The following is a 17,020-nucleotide window of genomic DNA, read 5'->3' on the forward strand; positions in this document are numbered from 1 at the left end:
ATCGAGTTCCCTTTGTTTCGGCTAGTAACAACGCTGTGACCCTACATTTCCTTCCCTTACAATATAGGTTCTATGCCTCCATTTCGTTTCCTAAGTTGAACTTTTGCTGCAGTCTAGTATAATCGTCGTCTGCTCTAGGGAATATCACCACCGTACATGTATCATTTGTTGCCAATTTATTTGTTTTTCCCCCTTCATGCATAGGTGGCATTGCAAAAGTTATGTTTTTTTTTAGTCAATAATTTTTGTTTATGCGGAACTGATGTGCATGTTCCTCTGTTTGCTTCAAAATGTTGTGAATCTGCCTTTTGCGGTTTAAGTGCCAATTTTGGAAACAATGCCTGGTTTTCTTTGTGTACTATGTTTAGTGTTTATATATAGATTTAGATCAAGAGTAAGCTTAAGATCGAACTGTTGCAAGGCAATACCAACAAAATTTTTCCAGATTCGAGTTCACAGTTAAAATCCTATAGGAAAATGTACCGAACTATAAGAACAAATATTAATTTGGTAAAGGGGAAAAACCAACTCAATTATATTATGCCATAATGAATTTCATATATTAAACCACTAGGAGGAAAAAAATAAGCCAACTTCAAGTAGGGCTAGCTCAATGCATATGTTACATTGAGCTCCTGCGAATACTATTTGGTAGCAAATAATTACATTTTGCCACCAAATTCACGTTGTTGGGAAATTCTCGCCGCAAATAATTATATTGGACCAAATTTATTTGTCACTAGTTTTCATCTGTGAAAATTAAAGATTTTTTCCCACAAACTTAAGCCAGCCCAGAAAAAGTTTGTAGATAATATTTTTTTTTGCGGCGACATTTTATTTATTAGTGATGGAATTAGTTGGTGACAAAAAGTTTACAAATCCTATGAATCCGGTTGCAAATAATTACAATTTGTTACCAAATTCACGTCGTCAGAAAAATCTCGCCGGAAATAATTATATTAGACCATTTCCTATGTGTCACGACTTAGAATCTGTGAAAATTAAATGTTTTTTCCCACCAATTAAGATCATAAAAAAAGTTTGCACATTATATTTTTTTTTTTTACTTTTCCTAAACAATTAAGCTCATAAAAACAAATTTGCAGATAATATTTTTTTGGTACATAATTTTTTCTTGCGAGTTTTATTTGGTAGCAAATAGTGACCTTTTGTGACGATTTTTTTGCAACAAAAGAAATTGTCTCAAAAATCAATTTTTATGATTCATTCCTGACCAACAAGAAAGTGCTGCTAATTCTTTTTTTTTTTTTTCGACGAAAATGATACCGCTGCAAATAGTTTCGCCAATAATAGTGGTTTTTGGGACAATTTTTTCTATTGAGTTTTATTTGGTGGCAAATAAGTACTTTTTGTTACCAAATTCACATGGCAGGGAAAAGTTGGCTGAAATTATTTGTGGCGACTATAGTCAGCCGCAAAAAGTATAAAGTTTTGCCACAAAATGTAAAAATTTAAAACTCCCCCTTTTTTTTTTTTTCATTTTCTCCCCCCGCTCGTGCCAAAGACCCATTTTTCTCTCTGCCTGTTGTCTCTTCTTCCCACCGATTGCAAGCCTCTCCCCCTCGGGCGACCTCACCTCTCTCTCCTTCCCACCGACTTCGAGCCTCTCTCCCCCGAGCGACCTCACCTCTCTCTCTTCAGACATTTCATCTATGGTTTTTTGTTTTCAGTTTCTGGGATTTCCTCTCCCTTGATTTCCTTTTGCATTTTATTAAAAAATAGTATATTAATATATCCAAAAGAAAATAGTGTATTAGTAGTTCTCCCATGGTTTCTGTTTTACGAACTTCGATTTTTCTCTGTAATTTTGCATATTGCAGGTTTTAGCTTAGAGTAAGGTGTGAAATTTATTTCTATCCACTTAACTTCATCTATGATGGGAGGTCTTGTTACTGCTCCTTCCAATAGTCCCCAACTTACAAGTATGTGATCGTTAGACCTGTTTTTTCTGAATTTGGTATGAGAATTTGGTGGTTTCTTCTTCATTTTTTCCTTAATGGTTGTATTTCATTACGAAACTAGCACTTATTGAATGCTTTTCGCGTTACAAGTGAGCTGGAAAATGGTGCTGAGGAAGGTTTTTTGACTCCAACGGAGGCAAATGATTTGATTTGTGGCATGACTGAGACGGCTTCTTCTCAAAGTGGTAATGTTCTTTGGTCTTTTCCTTCGATCGCCAATTCTGTTGAAGGTATATACAATTTGTGGCTAGAATGTGGGTGTGTGTTTTCCTGTGGTTTATGTTACTAAATTATGAGGAACCCTTGCCTAAAGTGATGGTAAAATCTGGAAGTAATTCTGTTGGTGCTCTGTGTGTGGACACTAAAGCATCGGGTATGTTTATAATTTGAAGATAAGCAAGCAAAAAAATGATTAAACACCTAGGAGAGGAAGTTTTGAAAGTGTTTTCTTTATCGGAAGTGCATGTTTATGCCTTGTATATTAGTCCATCGTTTATACTCCTACTTGTTTTTTGTGTCATGAATTTGTAGTGATGGACTTAAAGTAGGTGTGAATCATAACATGCTCTCAAGAATTGATATTGATAGATAGATGGTGGTGTGATAAATACTAGAGCATCGGTTCATGAAACAAGTCTAAGCCTCTTAGCTGTAGTTTTTTATTTTCTATCTGCCTATGATGGTAGTATTTGCTAATCATGGTTCGACTAAATATATTAATTGACCTTATGTTTGAAAATAATTAAAGCTTACTAGAAGTAGTATACATGATTCTTCTCATTTTCTAATGAGCTTTGACCAATAATGAGTTCATAATACTAATAGCTTTATTCATATTTCATAGTTATCTTTTCTTCTTTATCTTCTCAAAAAATTACATTGAGGTTCTTAGGGTTCAATGCTCAATCAATCTTGGTTATGATTCCTCCAATAGAGCAGACCATGGGCCATCCTGCCTGAGAGCTTGCTGCCTTAGCATGGAAGAGTTGTACTGTCTATATATTATTAGTACGACACGATACTAGTGAACTGTGTAAACTGTATTTGAGTTTCCTAAGCTGCCTCTGAAGAACTCTTGCTTTGCTTGATTGAACACCTGTATGTAAGGTACAATGAAAATGTAGACTTCACCCTTTCAATTTTGTAATACATAATGTTTTGTGAATGCAAATTCATGTGTTTTCATTTTTGTGAATTTCCTTTTTACACTTTTACATGTAGGTTGAATTTCTTGCACTGTTGCCCTATGTCTTTTCATCTTCGTATTACTTTTGGGGAATGGATTCTTTTTTCTTTTTTTCTTTTTTTTTTTCTTTTTTGTTTATGACTTTATATGGAATTGTTAATGGTAGTTAGATCTCCTCTCAGATGTGTGTATACCTCTCTCTCCCTCTCCTACTTGAGTCACGACCTCCACCACCCATTTTGTTTTTGTTCTATCACACTCATTCTTTATTGTGTGGTGAATTGTGCAGATGGAATCTTTAGTGTGTATAAGAAATCTGTAGAACCATTACTACTTCAAAACAAGGTAAGCTTCTATGGCTTGATGATTATTATCAGTTTGTTAATGTTGCCAAATCCAGTTCCCAACTTTTGATAAGCTATGCTATGTTGTAAATTGCATATGTGAGGAGTGTGCTCTGATTGTGCTAGTTGAATATGTATATACCATGAACGATTAGTTGAATATGATGACATGATGCTGTGTACACAGAAACAAACTTGCAATCAAAGTGGGAATATGAGAGGGATCAAGGTGGGCCAACCCAGTAATCAAAGTACTTCATTAATCTAATTTGTGTTAAAGTAGTTTTTTTTTTTTTTTTTTTTTTTGTCGTCTCTTATTTGAAAGCCTAGAGATTTCCACATATATGTACTTAGTCAATGTGGTCAAATGCAGTTCTGAGCTTTTATAGTTTTACTTTTTTGCAGTGTTAAACTTTTCTAGTTTTACTTAGGGATTCTTTTTCTTTCAGCTCAACTTAAGTGCATAATATATTATTACCGATATTAATGTAATGGTAATATATTATTCATATTTGTTGTATATTAGGTATAAGGATCTGAAATTGTTTTACTAGTATTTTTTTTTATTTCATAAAAGACTATTTTCGGTGATCATAAATTGTCGGAAATATTTTTTTGGTCTCAAATGCATATTTCCCGCGAATTCCACTGCGGCAGATAAGTATTTCCAACCCCAGTTAACCATGGTTGACATACTTTTTGCGATGAAAGTTTCCACTTTTGCGAGTAAAAGAATTGCTGAAAAAAGAGTATTTTTGACATATATTTCACTCGTAACTTTAAGTACTTAAGTTGCCACGCATTTCTAAGGAGTCTGCTACGACTTGAAATGGCGGGAAAAAATTATTTTGGACAAAAATATAGACTAAATGCGACAAAATCACTCATGAGAAAAGGGCTAATTTGTTGTAGTGATTGTTCCTTGCTATTAGACCAATTCCCGTCTTCTTGTTTTCATTGTCGATTGAAGCATCAAAATTAACTTTTGTGATGCCTTCATCTGGTGCAATCCATTTTGTATTTTCTCTGTTCATCACTTCTCTTGCATCCATCCCTTCATTCATCTTTTTGTGCCTCTCTAAATTCTGCTAAATTCAGTTTATATATTAGTTGCTTGACGTTATATATAGCATAAGATTATTGTTTTATGATGCTACAACGCCCACATTTAAAAGCCACTCTCTCCATCGTTAGACCTTTGTTTATCATCTACCTTGTCTCTTCTTCGAGTAATTCTCTACGATGGCTCAACATTCAGTTCCTTGATTAAATGAGAGAATTCTTTCATCTTTGTCAATCCTTTCATCTAGACATCAACCATGGTATGTCAACTGTACTCTTATGTGTACATATTCTGAAATTTTAAGTTCAGAATGAGTTTTCAAGTATTTATTAGTTGTAAGCCTAAACTCCAGGACTATTTATTGTTACCCTAGATAGCTTCAAGATTGTGGTATAAATGGAAGAGTGTATAAATATAGTAATTTTTACACCAGATTATCCATCAATAAGTCCTTCATAACTTGTCAAAAAAATCTTACACCTTTGTTGAGTTATCAACATGTAGGTAAAAAACTCTTCTATATTTTTTTGGGGACCATAAGATCCATATATGAATAGATTTCAACAAAATAAATTTACTATTGACTTGTCTTGATGTCATATATTTAATTTATTTGATGGGTGGAACTAGATTTCTTGATTTTCTTCTAAATTGTATTGTCATACAGTAGAGATACTTGTTGAAAATCTGAACTTGAACTGTTCTTGTTCAATGCTAGCTCCAATGTCCAGTTTTTCCTTTGTCTTTCATAAAGAAATAAAAAATGAATCTTCATGTCTTTGTGAAGTAACTCACTTGCTTTAGTAATAGTTAGACATTTCACTCTTGCATCAGGCATCGGACAACACATATTCTGACGTCATGCAAAAGAGAAGAGTTTTTTATTAGCGGGGTGATATGGCAATTAAAGCTTGGGCTGAGCTGCAGTAATGTGAGATATATATCTTCATGTTTGCCACCTTTCTCGATCAGAGGTGATATGCAGAACTGTGGGTGCCAATGACGATGAAAAGTCTCACTTAAATAGAGTTGTGGAACTTTGTAGCAGTTATTTTAGTGTAGTAGAGTTCTCAAATCTATTATAATAGTGATGTTTATCTATTATTTAAGATGTAGCTTAGTTTGTACTTGATATGAGTATAATACACCACCCCAATGTATAAATACATATGAGTTTGGATGAGTTGACGTTTGAAGAAATTATTGAATTGGTTTTAATGGTCTCAGCCATATTTGTAGATGGATTAGTTGATCATGTGAATCAGTGTTCAATTTGAATGAATGAAGAAAAAGTTGTTACTATGTTGACTTTAAGAACAACCAAAAACCAGGCCCAGTAAGAACACTGGGTCAACAATCTTGATTAATTAGCTTTTTCCGGCAATTTTAATTCACTACTGGTGAAAAATAATCGCCGGGAAAGCGCTTTAAAAACCTAAATTAGTAATTGCAGCGATTCTTAAATTGCTGGTAATGGATCAAAAGCAGTGATTTAAGATAGCCGCAATTGTATATTCAAAATCGAAAATTCAATTACGGCGATTATAAAATCGCTGGATATGTATATTTCCTAGCGATTTAAGAATCGCTGCAATTGAGTTCACAAAACCAAAAATAATTTTGCGACGATTCCTAAATTGTTGGGAATGAATCAAAAGCAGTGATTTTCCACTCGCTTCATTTGGATATTTAGAACTGAAAACTCAATTGTAGATATTCTAGAATCGCTAGGAAATACTGATATCCGGCGATTTTTAATCACCACAATTGGGTTTTCAAAACGAATTAGTCAGTTGCAGCGATTTTTTGATAACGTTGGAAAGGTGTATTTGTGGCGATTTTAGTCCTTTTGGCGACAATAAAAAATTGCCGAAATTAGTCTTTCCCAACGATTATGAATTGAACCGTCGATTATAACTGCGGCGATATTTTGAACTATTTGCAACAAATAAAATCGTCGTAAAGATAATCTTTTAGTAGAGATTTTTGGCTTCCGTTGGGGTAAATTAGAAGTGGAGAAATAATACCGGCAAACATGAAGTAAGGTTTAAATCACTGGAAAAAGAAGGGGCCGGCGATTTATAGGACTTTTCCCCTCGTAGTGATAAAAGAAAAAAAGATCAAAAGAATTCACACGAATTTCCGGTCAACTCACGCACATGGACGCTAAAGAGAGAGCTGGATATTTTTGATGGAAAGAAAAGGAAGGCATATCGGCTGAAAATAATAATAATAATAATAATAATAATAATAATAAAATAAAAAAAGAAGAACCTTCACCAAGAAAATCTTCCATAGAGGCCAAGGGTGTGTCAATCAACTTGAATTCCAGGAGGCCTTTGAATTTGAATTGCTCAACCACTCTACCAAGATGCTCAAATTTTATAGAATGTTAGAAATAGAGTGTGTGTCAATCATGTGTAGATCAGTGCATATCGCATTAAGGCAAAATTATGTTTATTATGTGCACACACGCTAAAAATGATTTTTTAACAAACAAAACAACGAATATAAATAAATAAATAAAAAGAAAGATAAAAATAAAAATAATGAGTTTAAATTTATGCCAAGCAACTATCTCCGTTAACGGCGCAAAAAACTTGACTCACTAAAAAATGAGCAACATAAAGGTTATCCCAATTGCAGGAGGGTGTTGCGTAATAATTAGAAATAAAATTCCTAAATTGCCTCCTTCGAGAAAGTGCTTAAAATCAAACTCACGTGAAATAGTGAAAATATTTACAAAGAGAAATAAAAATAAAAGTGATGATATGTACAATGAATGGAAGAGTGCAATGAAAATGAAAAGATTTGAGCATTTTGTGAAATTTGAGCATTTTGGTGGAGTGACACTATCACACCCTTGGCCTCCCAAACTTCAAGTTCAATTTTGGACACAAGAAAATCAGCTTCCACCTCTTGAGAGTAACCAGCCTGAAGTTGATGTTCCAGAGTTTCCACACGTTCTTCCATTGCCCAAAGATAAGTATCCACCTGCCTGAAAATAGACTTATTCCATGTCCGCATAATTTTGTTTTCTTTAATTTTTCGACAAGCTTCTAAAGACCACTCGAACGAACTAGGGACATCCAAACTTCTTTGACATAAGACAAAAAAATCTTCATGAGAACACCATATATTCTGAAACCTGAAGGGATGATGACCATACAGTTTCTCCACTCTCGCAAAATGAATCACCATGGGCAGTGGTCCGAAGTTTTCCTCACCAAATACTCAAAATTAGCGGATGGAAACTGGGAAGAGAACTCAGTGTTTATTAATGCCCTATCCAACTTTGCCCAGCTAGAAGAATGTCCCTCTTGCCTATTGCACCAAGACATGTGTTGTCCACTGCTAGATAGCTCGACAACCACCATGCACTAAACTCCTATTAAAATCTTCTATAGAGGCCAAGGGTCTGGGGTTCCCACCAATTTGTTCATCATCCCTGCGAATAGCATTATAATTCGCCACTACTAGCCATGGGAAATCCAAAACCTGCAAATCCTCCAAATTCCTCCAAAGGTCCTAATGTTCAAGTTGCCTACATTTAGCCTAAACGAAAGATAAAAAGATTTTATTATTATCTAACACTACATAACCAGAGATCATTTGAGATGAACTACATACCTCTTCAAAGGCAAGTGACTCCCTCCAAAACAACCAAAGCTTGCCACCTTTAGCCTCATTACAACAAAATCTTCACAAAACCCAAATAACTTCCCAGACTATGCATTTTATCTTCCAGAGCAAAAGGCTCAGAAATGGCAACCATAGCAGTGTTTTGTTTCCGCGCTAGATTATTTACCAGTCTCTACTCCCTAACCCCCTTATATTCCACACAAAAATAGTGTCTATCATAGAGTAATTTTTTGAGGATGGGTGGACACCCACAATGATTTTCTCATAGAAAACATTCAAATTATTGCCCGACGTACCTTGGATCTCCCTATCAGACTCGTAAGCCTTTTCTTTTGCCAAATCCGATGTCCTCTCACTTTCCTCTTTATCCGAGAAGTAGCCCGCTAGAACAACATGCTTTTCTTGACTGTCATGCATGTTACGTCGAGCCAAACCACTTTCGGATTCCAGAATTTCATTAACAATCACACACTTCCCAAAGCTTTTATTGCAGTAGCACCAGCTGAATTCTTCTCATGTAGAACAAACAAAATTCCCATGTCTTGCTCCCCTTGTATCTCTCGAGCGCTGTCAACAAGAGTTGACTTTTTTACCGGGCATCACACAATATTTCTTCACATACATCTTCATTGGACATAATCCCCATTCTTACACCATCCTCTACTGCCACTACGACATTTGAACCAGCCTAAATCAAATCCACTTTACTAACACCAACTTCCTACTCCTTCCGATTAGATTTTTCAGAATGTGAAACCCCCAAAGGGCTTCCTTGTGGCTCTTTGTTGCCAACACCACCCCCTCAATAGCTGGCACCACCTTCCCTTTTTATCATTTAGTGTTGATTCTCCCATAGACTTCTTAGCCTTTGCTTGCCATACTTCTTTTAAGAGTGCTCTTTTTATCATCTTGCTTCTTCTACCCGGCCCTACACACCATAGAAATATGTCCTTGTCGATGGCATTTGTGGCAATAAAAGCTAGGCTTCTCATATCTGGCCTCTTGCTAGATTTGGTTGGTAGGAGAAAAAACAATAGGAAATCCCGATGCAGGCTCCTCCGTCAGATCCACTTCTACACAAATCTGTGCTCCCGAGGCTCTCGTGCGGTTTATTGTGGCGTTATCAATCCCAAGATAACGTCCAAACCTAGTAGCAAGAATTTGAAGGTAGTCCTTCCTGTATAAGTGCATTGGTAGACCGGGTAGAAAAATCCATTGAGGAGCCAGGGGTGATTCTTTGTGCAATTCAAAATCCTTCGTCCATCTGAAAATACGAAACGTATACCCTCCATCGTGCGTCCCTCTCGTGGCCATGCATGCACAAAATCGCATTTGTTCTTCATCAGCACTAGAACATATAACTCATCCATGACACTGATTGCTGGAATCTCAAGAAGACCCCAGGATTTAATAACCGCGAGCTTGGTATTGTCGATAGATGGCCTTGAACGCATGAAATTTAGAACTAGTGAAAAACAAAAATCTTCCGCAGCTTTTGTCATTTCTGGCTTCGTGAATATGAATCCCAGTATCCCAATGATGCCAACCGGGTAACGCATAGGAACCTTAAAAGAGAAGGACTCCGCCGGACGAACCAATGCTTGGGCATACGATGTAGAATGGTTCTACTAGAACCTAAGCCACCTTTATCCCCCAGCCCCGCCAGCGGCAGCGTTGCCAGAGGTCCAGAGGGTGCCGCCGTGGGTAAGCCCTAGCAGCAACGTGAGAAACGAATCGCCAAAAATAGAAAACCCAAAAATTACGGAGAGAAAAAAATCTCCCAATCTACTCATCTTCCACGTAACAGGCGTTTGTTAAGAGAAAAAAATAAAAAAAATAAAAAACTTATATGTGATGTGTGGTGTGAAGATGATAGGTAGAATTTTTCATTTGTTATGTCTGCATAATTCAGTCCTTAAAATCTCATCAAGAGAGTGGAGAATCCAAAACCATAAAAATCATTTCTAAACGTTTGCGGATTATGACTACATACTTGACCAACTCATACTAAAGTCTGCAGAATCACAACCTTAGCGTTTGATCAAAACTTATATGATAAAATTTATAGAATCTAAAACTTTGAATTTTATCAAAAATCCTTTATTAATTAAAGTACGTAGAATCTAAAATTGTAAATACCATCAAATCATCCTTAGGCCCCGTTTGGATTGAGGGATGAGATGAAATAAGATTGTTTTAGATGAGTTGAATAAAATATTGTTAAAATATTATTTCTTAATTTTATTATTGTTTTGAGATTTGAAAAAGTTGAATTGTTTATTATATTTTGTGTGAAAATTTTAAAAAGTTATAATGATGAGATAAGATGAGTTGAGATCACTACTCAATCCAAATGGGGCCTTAAAGTCTGCAGCATCTAAAACTTCAAATGTAATACAGATAATTTCTTGTAGTCTACAAAGTCTAAAATCTCAAATTCCACAACCTCATTAAATAAGGTCTGTAGAATCTAAAGCCGTGGATTTCATATAAATCATTCCTTAAAGTTTGTAACATCTACAACCTTAGATTTAATCAAGTCTATACTAAAGTCTGCAGGATTTAAAACTTGGCATTCAGTCAAGCGTATGTACATCTTTCAAGATGTAAACCTTAAATCTTATCAAAATCAATTCATAAAGTCTACAGAATAAGCTTACATAATCTAAAATCTCAAATGTCATGAAAATCATTTCTTCAAATTTACAAAATCTAAAGCCTTGGATTTTGTAGGACACATTCTATAAAGTTTGCAAGCTCTATAACCTTAAATATGATCAAAGTCATCTCTTGGAGTCCACAAAATTCTAAAACCTTAGACCTCATCAAAATCATGTTTAAAGTCTGCAGAATCTCAAACCTATCTCTGATACCAACTATAGCACCCCATACCCGAAAGTCCAAAGAGTTACTTCCTAACACTTAAAATCATATTTCAAATTTATAGACAAACCCCAAAGTCTCTATAAAATAAAAATCTCATTGGCTCAAAACAAATCTTCCAATATAATAGTTCTAAGACTCCACAAAGTACCAAAATAATCATCAAATTTCCAAAATACCAAGTCAACATAACAAAACAAATATATTGAATAAAACTATCCAATAATCAAAGTACCCTCTTTGTACTTAATCCACTATGCTCACATAGCCTTGCCTATGCTTCCTATTCCTGATCCTCAGTTAAGACATCCAAAACATCTGAAAAATATTACGGAAATAAGGGATGAGTTATCAACAACGCAATAAGTAGTGAATATATAACAGTGTGTAAATATAAGCCAGTAACAGAATGCAAAACAAAACATGTTAACAAAAATATCAGAATGACAGTACAAAAATATTCATATTCAAAAATCCTTTGGCATAGCATAACGGAAACATCATTGTATCATAACAAAATTCTTTGTTTAAGCCCCATGGTAGGGTTGTGCAAACCACAGCGGTGAACTGACCTGAAACAAAATCTTCCCATTATTATTCTTGGAGTCCTATGTGTGCACACATGAAAGACCACGTAGAAAATCACATTGTTTCCAAAGTGGGTGCACCAGAAACAGAGAAGTTGATGCCAACCCAAAAAGAGGTTACAGTTTTACACCAGGGTAAGGTTGGAACAGAATTTCATGCCAGAGGTTTTCAAATGCAACATAACATCATAATGGAGTACTATACATATAATCTTCACTTAATCATGCATAAATTCTTCAGATTTTATATTCGCTCTTTTTATATAACTTAGAATAGAATACTAAAAATTTGCTCATGTCTATACCAGTCATGACAGAAAACATTTTCCTCTTGTTATACAGATATCATAAGTAATGCAGATAAAATGATTGAGGTTGTTTTCAAGTTTTTCATAACAAGATATGCATTTTTTTTTTTCATATAATCAATCTCAATCCATTCTTTTTATGCAAAGTTTAGCATAGGAGCATCGTTTACCTAACTCTTCAACTTTTTTGAAAACTCCTCACAACAGTGTTAAGTAAAATTGATCATCACCTATACATAATTAAACATAATATAAATTAGTACAATTAAATTGGCACATCTAAAATAAACAATACAAATAAACAACTCCACAAAAATAAATTCAATGATTTCAATTCTTCTAACCCGGTTACTAGTCAACTCTAACCAGCAAAATAACTTCCTGAACCTCACCCATTAGAGGCATCCTCACTTATCCCATCACTGTACACAACATCTAATCACAACACAAATTACAAATGTTATCCCAACACTTCACATGCCATATCAACCATGTTACAATTACCTATTTTATCTCAACATTTCATAGGGCACAACAACCACATCACAACTACACTTTTTACCCCAACATTTCATAGGGGCCCTCGACTGCTACACAGATTCACAACCAATGCTACAAATTAATCCCAACACTTCACATAATTTTTTCGATCACAACCACAAATCCCAATTCATAATTGAAAAAATTCTCATCACTTCACACATAACACAATCAACACATTCCATATATATAAACATAAAATCTGTCCACATGTTCACACAACATCATACACCTCCATACACACTCCCCGATCCAAAGTAATGGCATAATTAAGATTAACAGAGGACAAGAGGTATACCCAAACCGAGTAGTTGTTGTGTGGTGGTTCGTTGTTCATTTTGTACATTGTGGCAGGGTTGTTATTTTAGTGGACGAAGGTCGGCTAACTGCTTTTTTTTTTTTTTTTAAAGAGTTAGGATCACATGTACAATAGTAACCCCTTTCCAATTTTATTCATAAAAAATCCTTACTTATGGCGAAAGATACCTTATAAGCTTATTACTTCTCAAAAAAACTAACAATGCTAAGAAAGAATTTACAAAACCGACCCAAGCCTCCGACTATGTACTTCAACTACTGGTATCTGGCACCTTTGTAAAATATCAATATGACCACAAGTGAGTCTTTTCTTCCTCTTCAATCTAGTAGATATGCTTCTGAACCAAAAGATAATATGCTCCCAACAAGCTTGAATCGATGTGTCTCTATCCTCCATTCGCAAACTACATCGACACGTCCACAATGCCCACACGATGAAGACAGGCGTGATCCCCCATATGTGTTCCAGTTGGGATGAGTGTTTTCCTTTAGAAACCCAGCTCCACAATCGATCCCTCCAACTTTGTTGTTGATCGTACTCAACCTCCAGCATCTCTGAAGCCTTCCTCCATAGTTTCTGCGCAATATCCCCTTCTCCTAGCAAATGATCTATTGTTTCAATCTTAGGCTGCTCACAGCATACACACGAGGAACATAAAGATATTCCCATACGCTGAACATTCGAGTTCACACTCAACGCCCTTTGTAACCCTTTCTAGCGTATAAAAGACACTCTAAGTGGAATAACAGGATCCCAAACAAACTCTGCCCAGTTGACTTCCTCATTCTTTAATCGGCACACCTCCCATGCAGATTTCATAGTTACCTTAGTTCCTTTCAACGGTTTCCAATACACCCTATCATCTATCTCCAACCCACCCAGATTCACCTTCAAGCTAATATACCGAGCCTTATCTCTTCCTATCAATGCCGAGATTACATCTTCCTTCCACTCTGCACCATTAATCACATCCCGCAGCATTAAGTTAGGTTGATTAATATTACTTATTTGATTGCCTAGAATGCCAAGACCAGACCAGTTTTCCCACCAGAAAGGGATTTATGCTTTATTAATCTTCCAGCTTGATTACTCAATAATGACCGAAAAACAAGCTGATATTGACTTCCATACAGGGGAGGCATTCCACTGAACCATTCCTTGGAAAGGGTAATGCTTTTTACAATATTTTTCTCTCATAACTTTCGCCTATATAGAATTTCCATATAAAACACTCCAAGCTAGCTTCACTCAAACTGCCTTCTGAACCTCCCATAAGTCACGGATGCCTAACCCTCCCTCATAAACTAGTTTAGCAACCTTTTGCCAAGACACCCAATGCTTTTTACGATACTCTTCCTTTCCTCCCCATAAAAGCCAGCAAAGATGGAGTTAAGCTTTCTGATAACCATTTTCGGAACATCCATCACTGACCTAAGATGAATAGGTAAGCCGGATAACACATGTCGAAGCATGATAATGCATCCCCTAACTGATAAGAGCATACCTTTCCATCCATCTAGCTTTGCCCGTACTTTCTTTAACAAATCCTCAAAACAACGTACTCCAATCACTGAAAGGGCTATAGGAATACCCATATATTTACAAGGAAATCCAAGTCCATAACCAGTTATCCTTTATAATTCTTTTTTTCTTGAATGAGAAATATACTTAGAAAAGTAAATAGCTGACTTATTCGTATTTACCTTTTGTCCCGATCATTTGGGATAACATTCAATTATTTCCATGAGCCCTTTCATCGATTTTTGATCCCCATAAAGAAAGAAAATGACATCATCTGCATAGAGTAAATGAGATACCTACGTACTCACTCTAGGAATTGTAAGAGGTTTAATTCTCTGAAGATCCACTGCCTGCTTAACCATCCTTGTAAATACTTCCTCCGCTAGAATGAACAAATATGGTGAGAGAGGATCCCCCTGACGAACTCCTCTAGAAGACTGGAAATACCCTCGATATGTTCCATTAAGCATCACGGGAAAACTGCAATTCTGAACACAATTTTTTAGAAGATAGATAAACATATCAGAAAAACCATAAGCAGATAAAGCCTCCCATAGAAAACTCCACTCCAACCTATTGTATGCCTTAATCATATCCAGTTTTAACATAATATTTCCACCCGTAGCCTTTCTGTTAAGGCTACGCAATAATTCCAGAGCCAACAAAGCATTCTAAAAAGTACTACCGCCTTTAACAAACGCACCTTGTTCTTCAGAAATAAGGCTAGAATTCTTCCAACTAAAATTTTTGAGAAACACTTATAAATAACCGAACATAAACTGATTGGATGGAAATTAGCGAAACTATCTGGACAATTTGTTTTAGGAATAAGCATAAAAAAGTGGAAGTATAGTACGAACCCAAAGGAACTCCTAAAAAAATTCCGTGGCTGCTTTAAGCACATCTGATCCCACAATGTCCCAACAAGAAATAAAAAAAATCTGGCCCCAAAACCGTTAGGCCCCGGACTGCTATCCTCAGGGATTGACTTCATTGTTGCTAAAGTTTCCTCCATAGAAGGCAACTTGACAAGATCGACGTTCTCCTCCTCTGATACAGTCGGTTTAACCAACTTGCATATGTCCTCTTGTGCATTGATATGCACCTCTAACTGCAATAGCTTGTGGAAAAATTCCACTGCACCATCATGCATGGCAATTGGAGTCCGAAGCACCTGGCCACCTTGCAGCTCCATATGTCCAACACACGCCTTCTGTCTATGTTCTCTGAAAACACCATGAAAAAATTTAGTATTCGCATCTCCTTCTTTAATCTATTTCGCTTTAGCCTTTTGAGCCATGGAAATTTCTTCTTTATGAAGCCACTCATACAACCCCTTCTAAGCTTCGTATAAAAGTATCTCATCCTCTGCTTTTCCCGTCTCAAGAACCTTCCCTTCCAATTGAATAATCTGATCTTTCCAAAGTGAAATATTATAAAAAATATTCCCGAAGGACGTGCAATTCCACTCCTTTAAAGAGTGCTTCAAACGTTTCAGCTTAGCGGCCAGATTCATAAGTCCATCAAAATTTGTAGGCAGCTCCCAACTCTTGATCACTACATCTCGAAAACTGATCATGTGTAGTCCACATACGTTGAAAAAAGAAAGGCCTTGGTCCATAATACTGACTAGCATGTGTAGTCTTTAGGTGCAACAGAAAATGATCCGAGGTGCTTCTGGCCAACGTAAGCACTTTAGCAGACGGAAAACTCCGTAAAAATTCCTGATTCACCAGAATCTGAATCAACCTTGCCCATATACGGCCACGCCCTTCTTGCCCATTACACCAAGAATATTTTGATTCTTCTTCTTGCGGCTCATGAGACCACAATTTATTATGCAGTGATTGAAATCATCTTTAACACCCTGTGGTTTTAAGAGTCCTCCAATTTTTTGATGATCATCTTGGATGACATTAAAATCCCTTCTAGCCACCCAGGGAATAGCCTGTCTTTGAAGTGTCTGCAATTCTCGCCAAAGATGAACCCTTCCAGCTTGAAAACAGCTCGCATATATAAACGATAATAGCATCTCCTTCTCACCTTTCTTACATACACCGGAAATCTGTTGCTTTGTACTGGAAACCAATTGCATAGATACTTCCTTCTGCCAAAACATCCATATTTTTCCTTCTTGCTGTGGATTCTTGCAAACTTCAACTTCCTTGCCCATTTTAGTATACGACATTCAGCAACAAACGGTTCCAAAATAGCCAACACATCAGGATGTGTCTCACAAATATGCTCCTGTAATTGAAGAATTGAACTACCCGCCCCGAACATTCCATACCAAAATATTTTCTAACATATCAATCATGTTTGGATGACCGAGTACTCATACTCGGAGGAGTAGTAGTACCTCTTTTCTTCTTCTTCAACTTAACAACCGGTGCCCCAATTTCCTGGTCCAACTCCACTGTTATTTCCTCTCTACTTCTTACTCCTTCAAAGCCATTTACATCCTGGTGCACACTTTGTACCTCTGCTTCGACGTTGAAATTAACCTCTGGTTCCTCCTCAATAATCACATCCTGTAACTTAATATTTTCAACGACCTGCTGCTTTGTCAATCCCTCCTTAACTCAACATAATTTTAATACTTCTTCAACTAAGACCTCCCCTACACCCTGAATTGGTATAGGACT

At 36.2% G+C, this 17,020-nt stretch overlaps 1 long non-coding RNA gene across 1 annotated transcript; it reads left to right on the forward strand.

The window, feature by feature from the left end:
* The first annotated feature begins 2,051 nt into the window (after nt 1-2,051).
* LOC121266765 lies at nt 2,052-3,912 on the forward strand. The gene is made up of 3 exons (XR_005940915.1): nt 2,052-2,167; nt 3,458-3,513; nt 3,700-3,912. It is a non-coding gene; the product is annotated as an uncharacterized LOC121266765 (long non-coding RNA).
* Nucleotides 3,913-17,020: the final 13,108 nt, after the last annotated feature.

The sequence above is a fragment of the Juglans microcarpa x Juglans regia genome, chromosome 5S (assembly GCF_004785595.1).
Source record: "Juglans microcarpa x Juglans regia isolate MS1-56 chromosome 5S, Jm3101_v1.0, whole genome shotgun sequence".
Taxonomy (NCBI): Eukaryota; Viridiplantae; Streptophyta; class Magnoliopsida; order Fagales; family Juglandaceae; genus Juglans; species Juglans microcarpa x Juglans regia.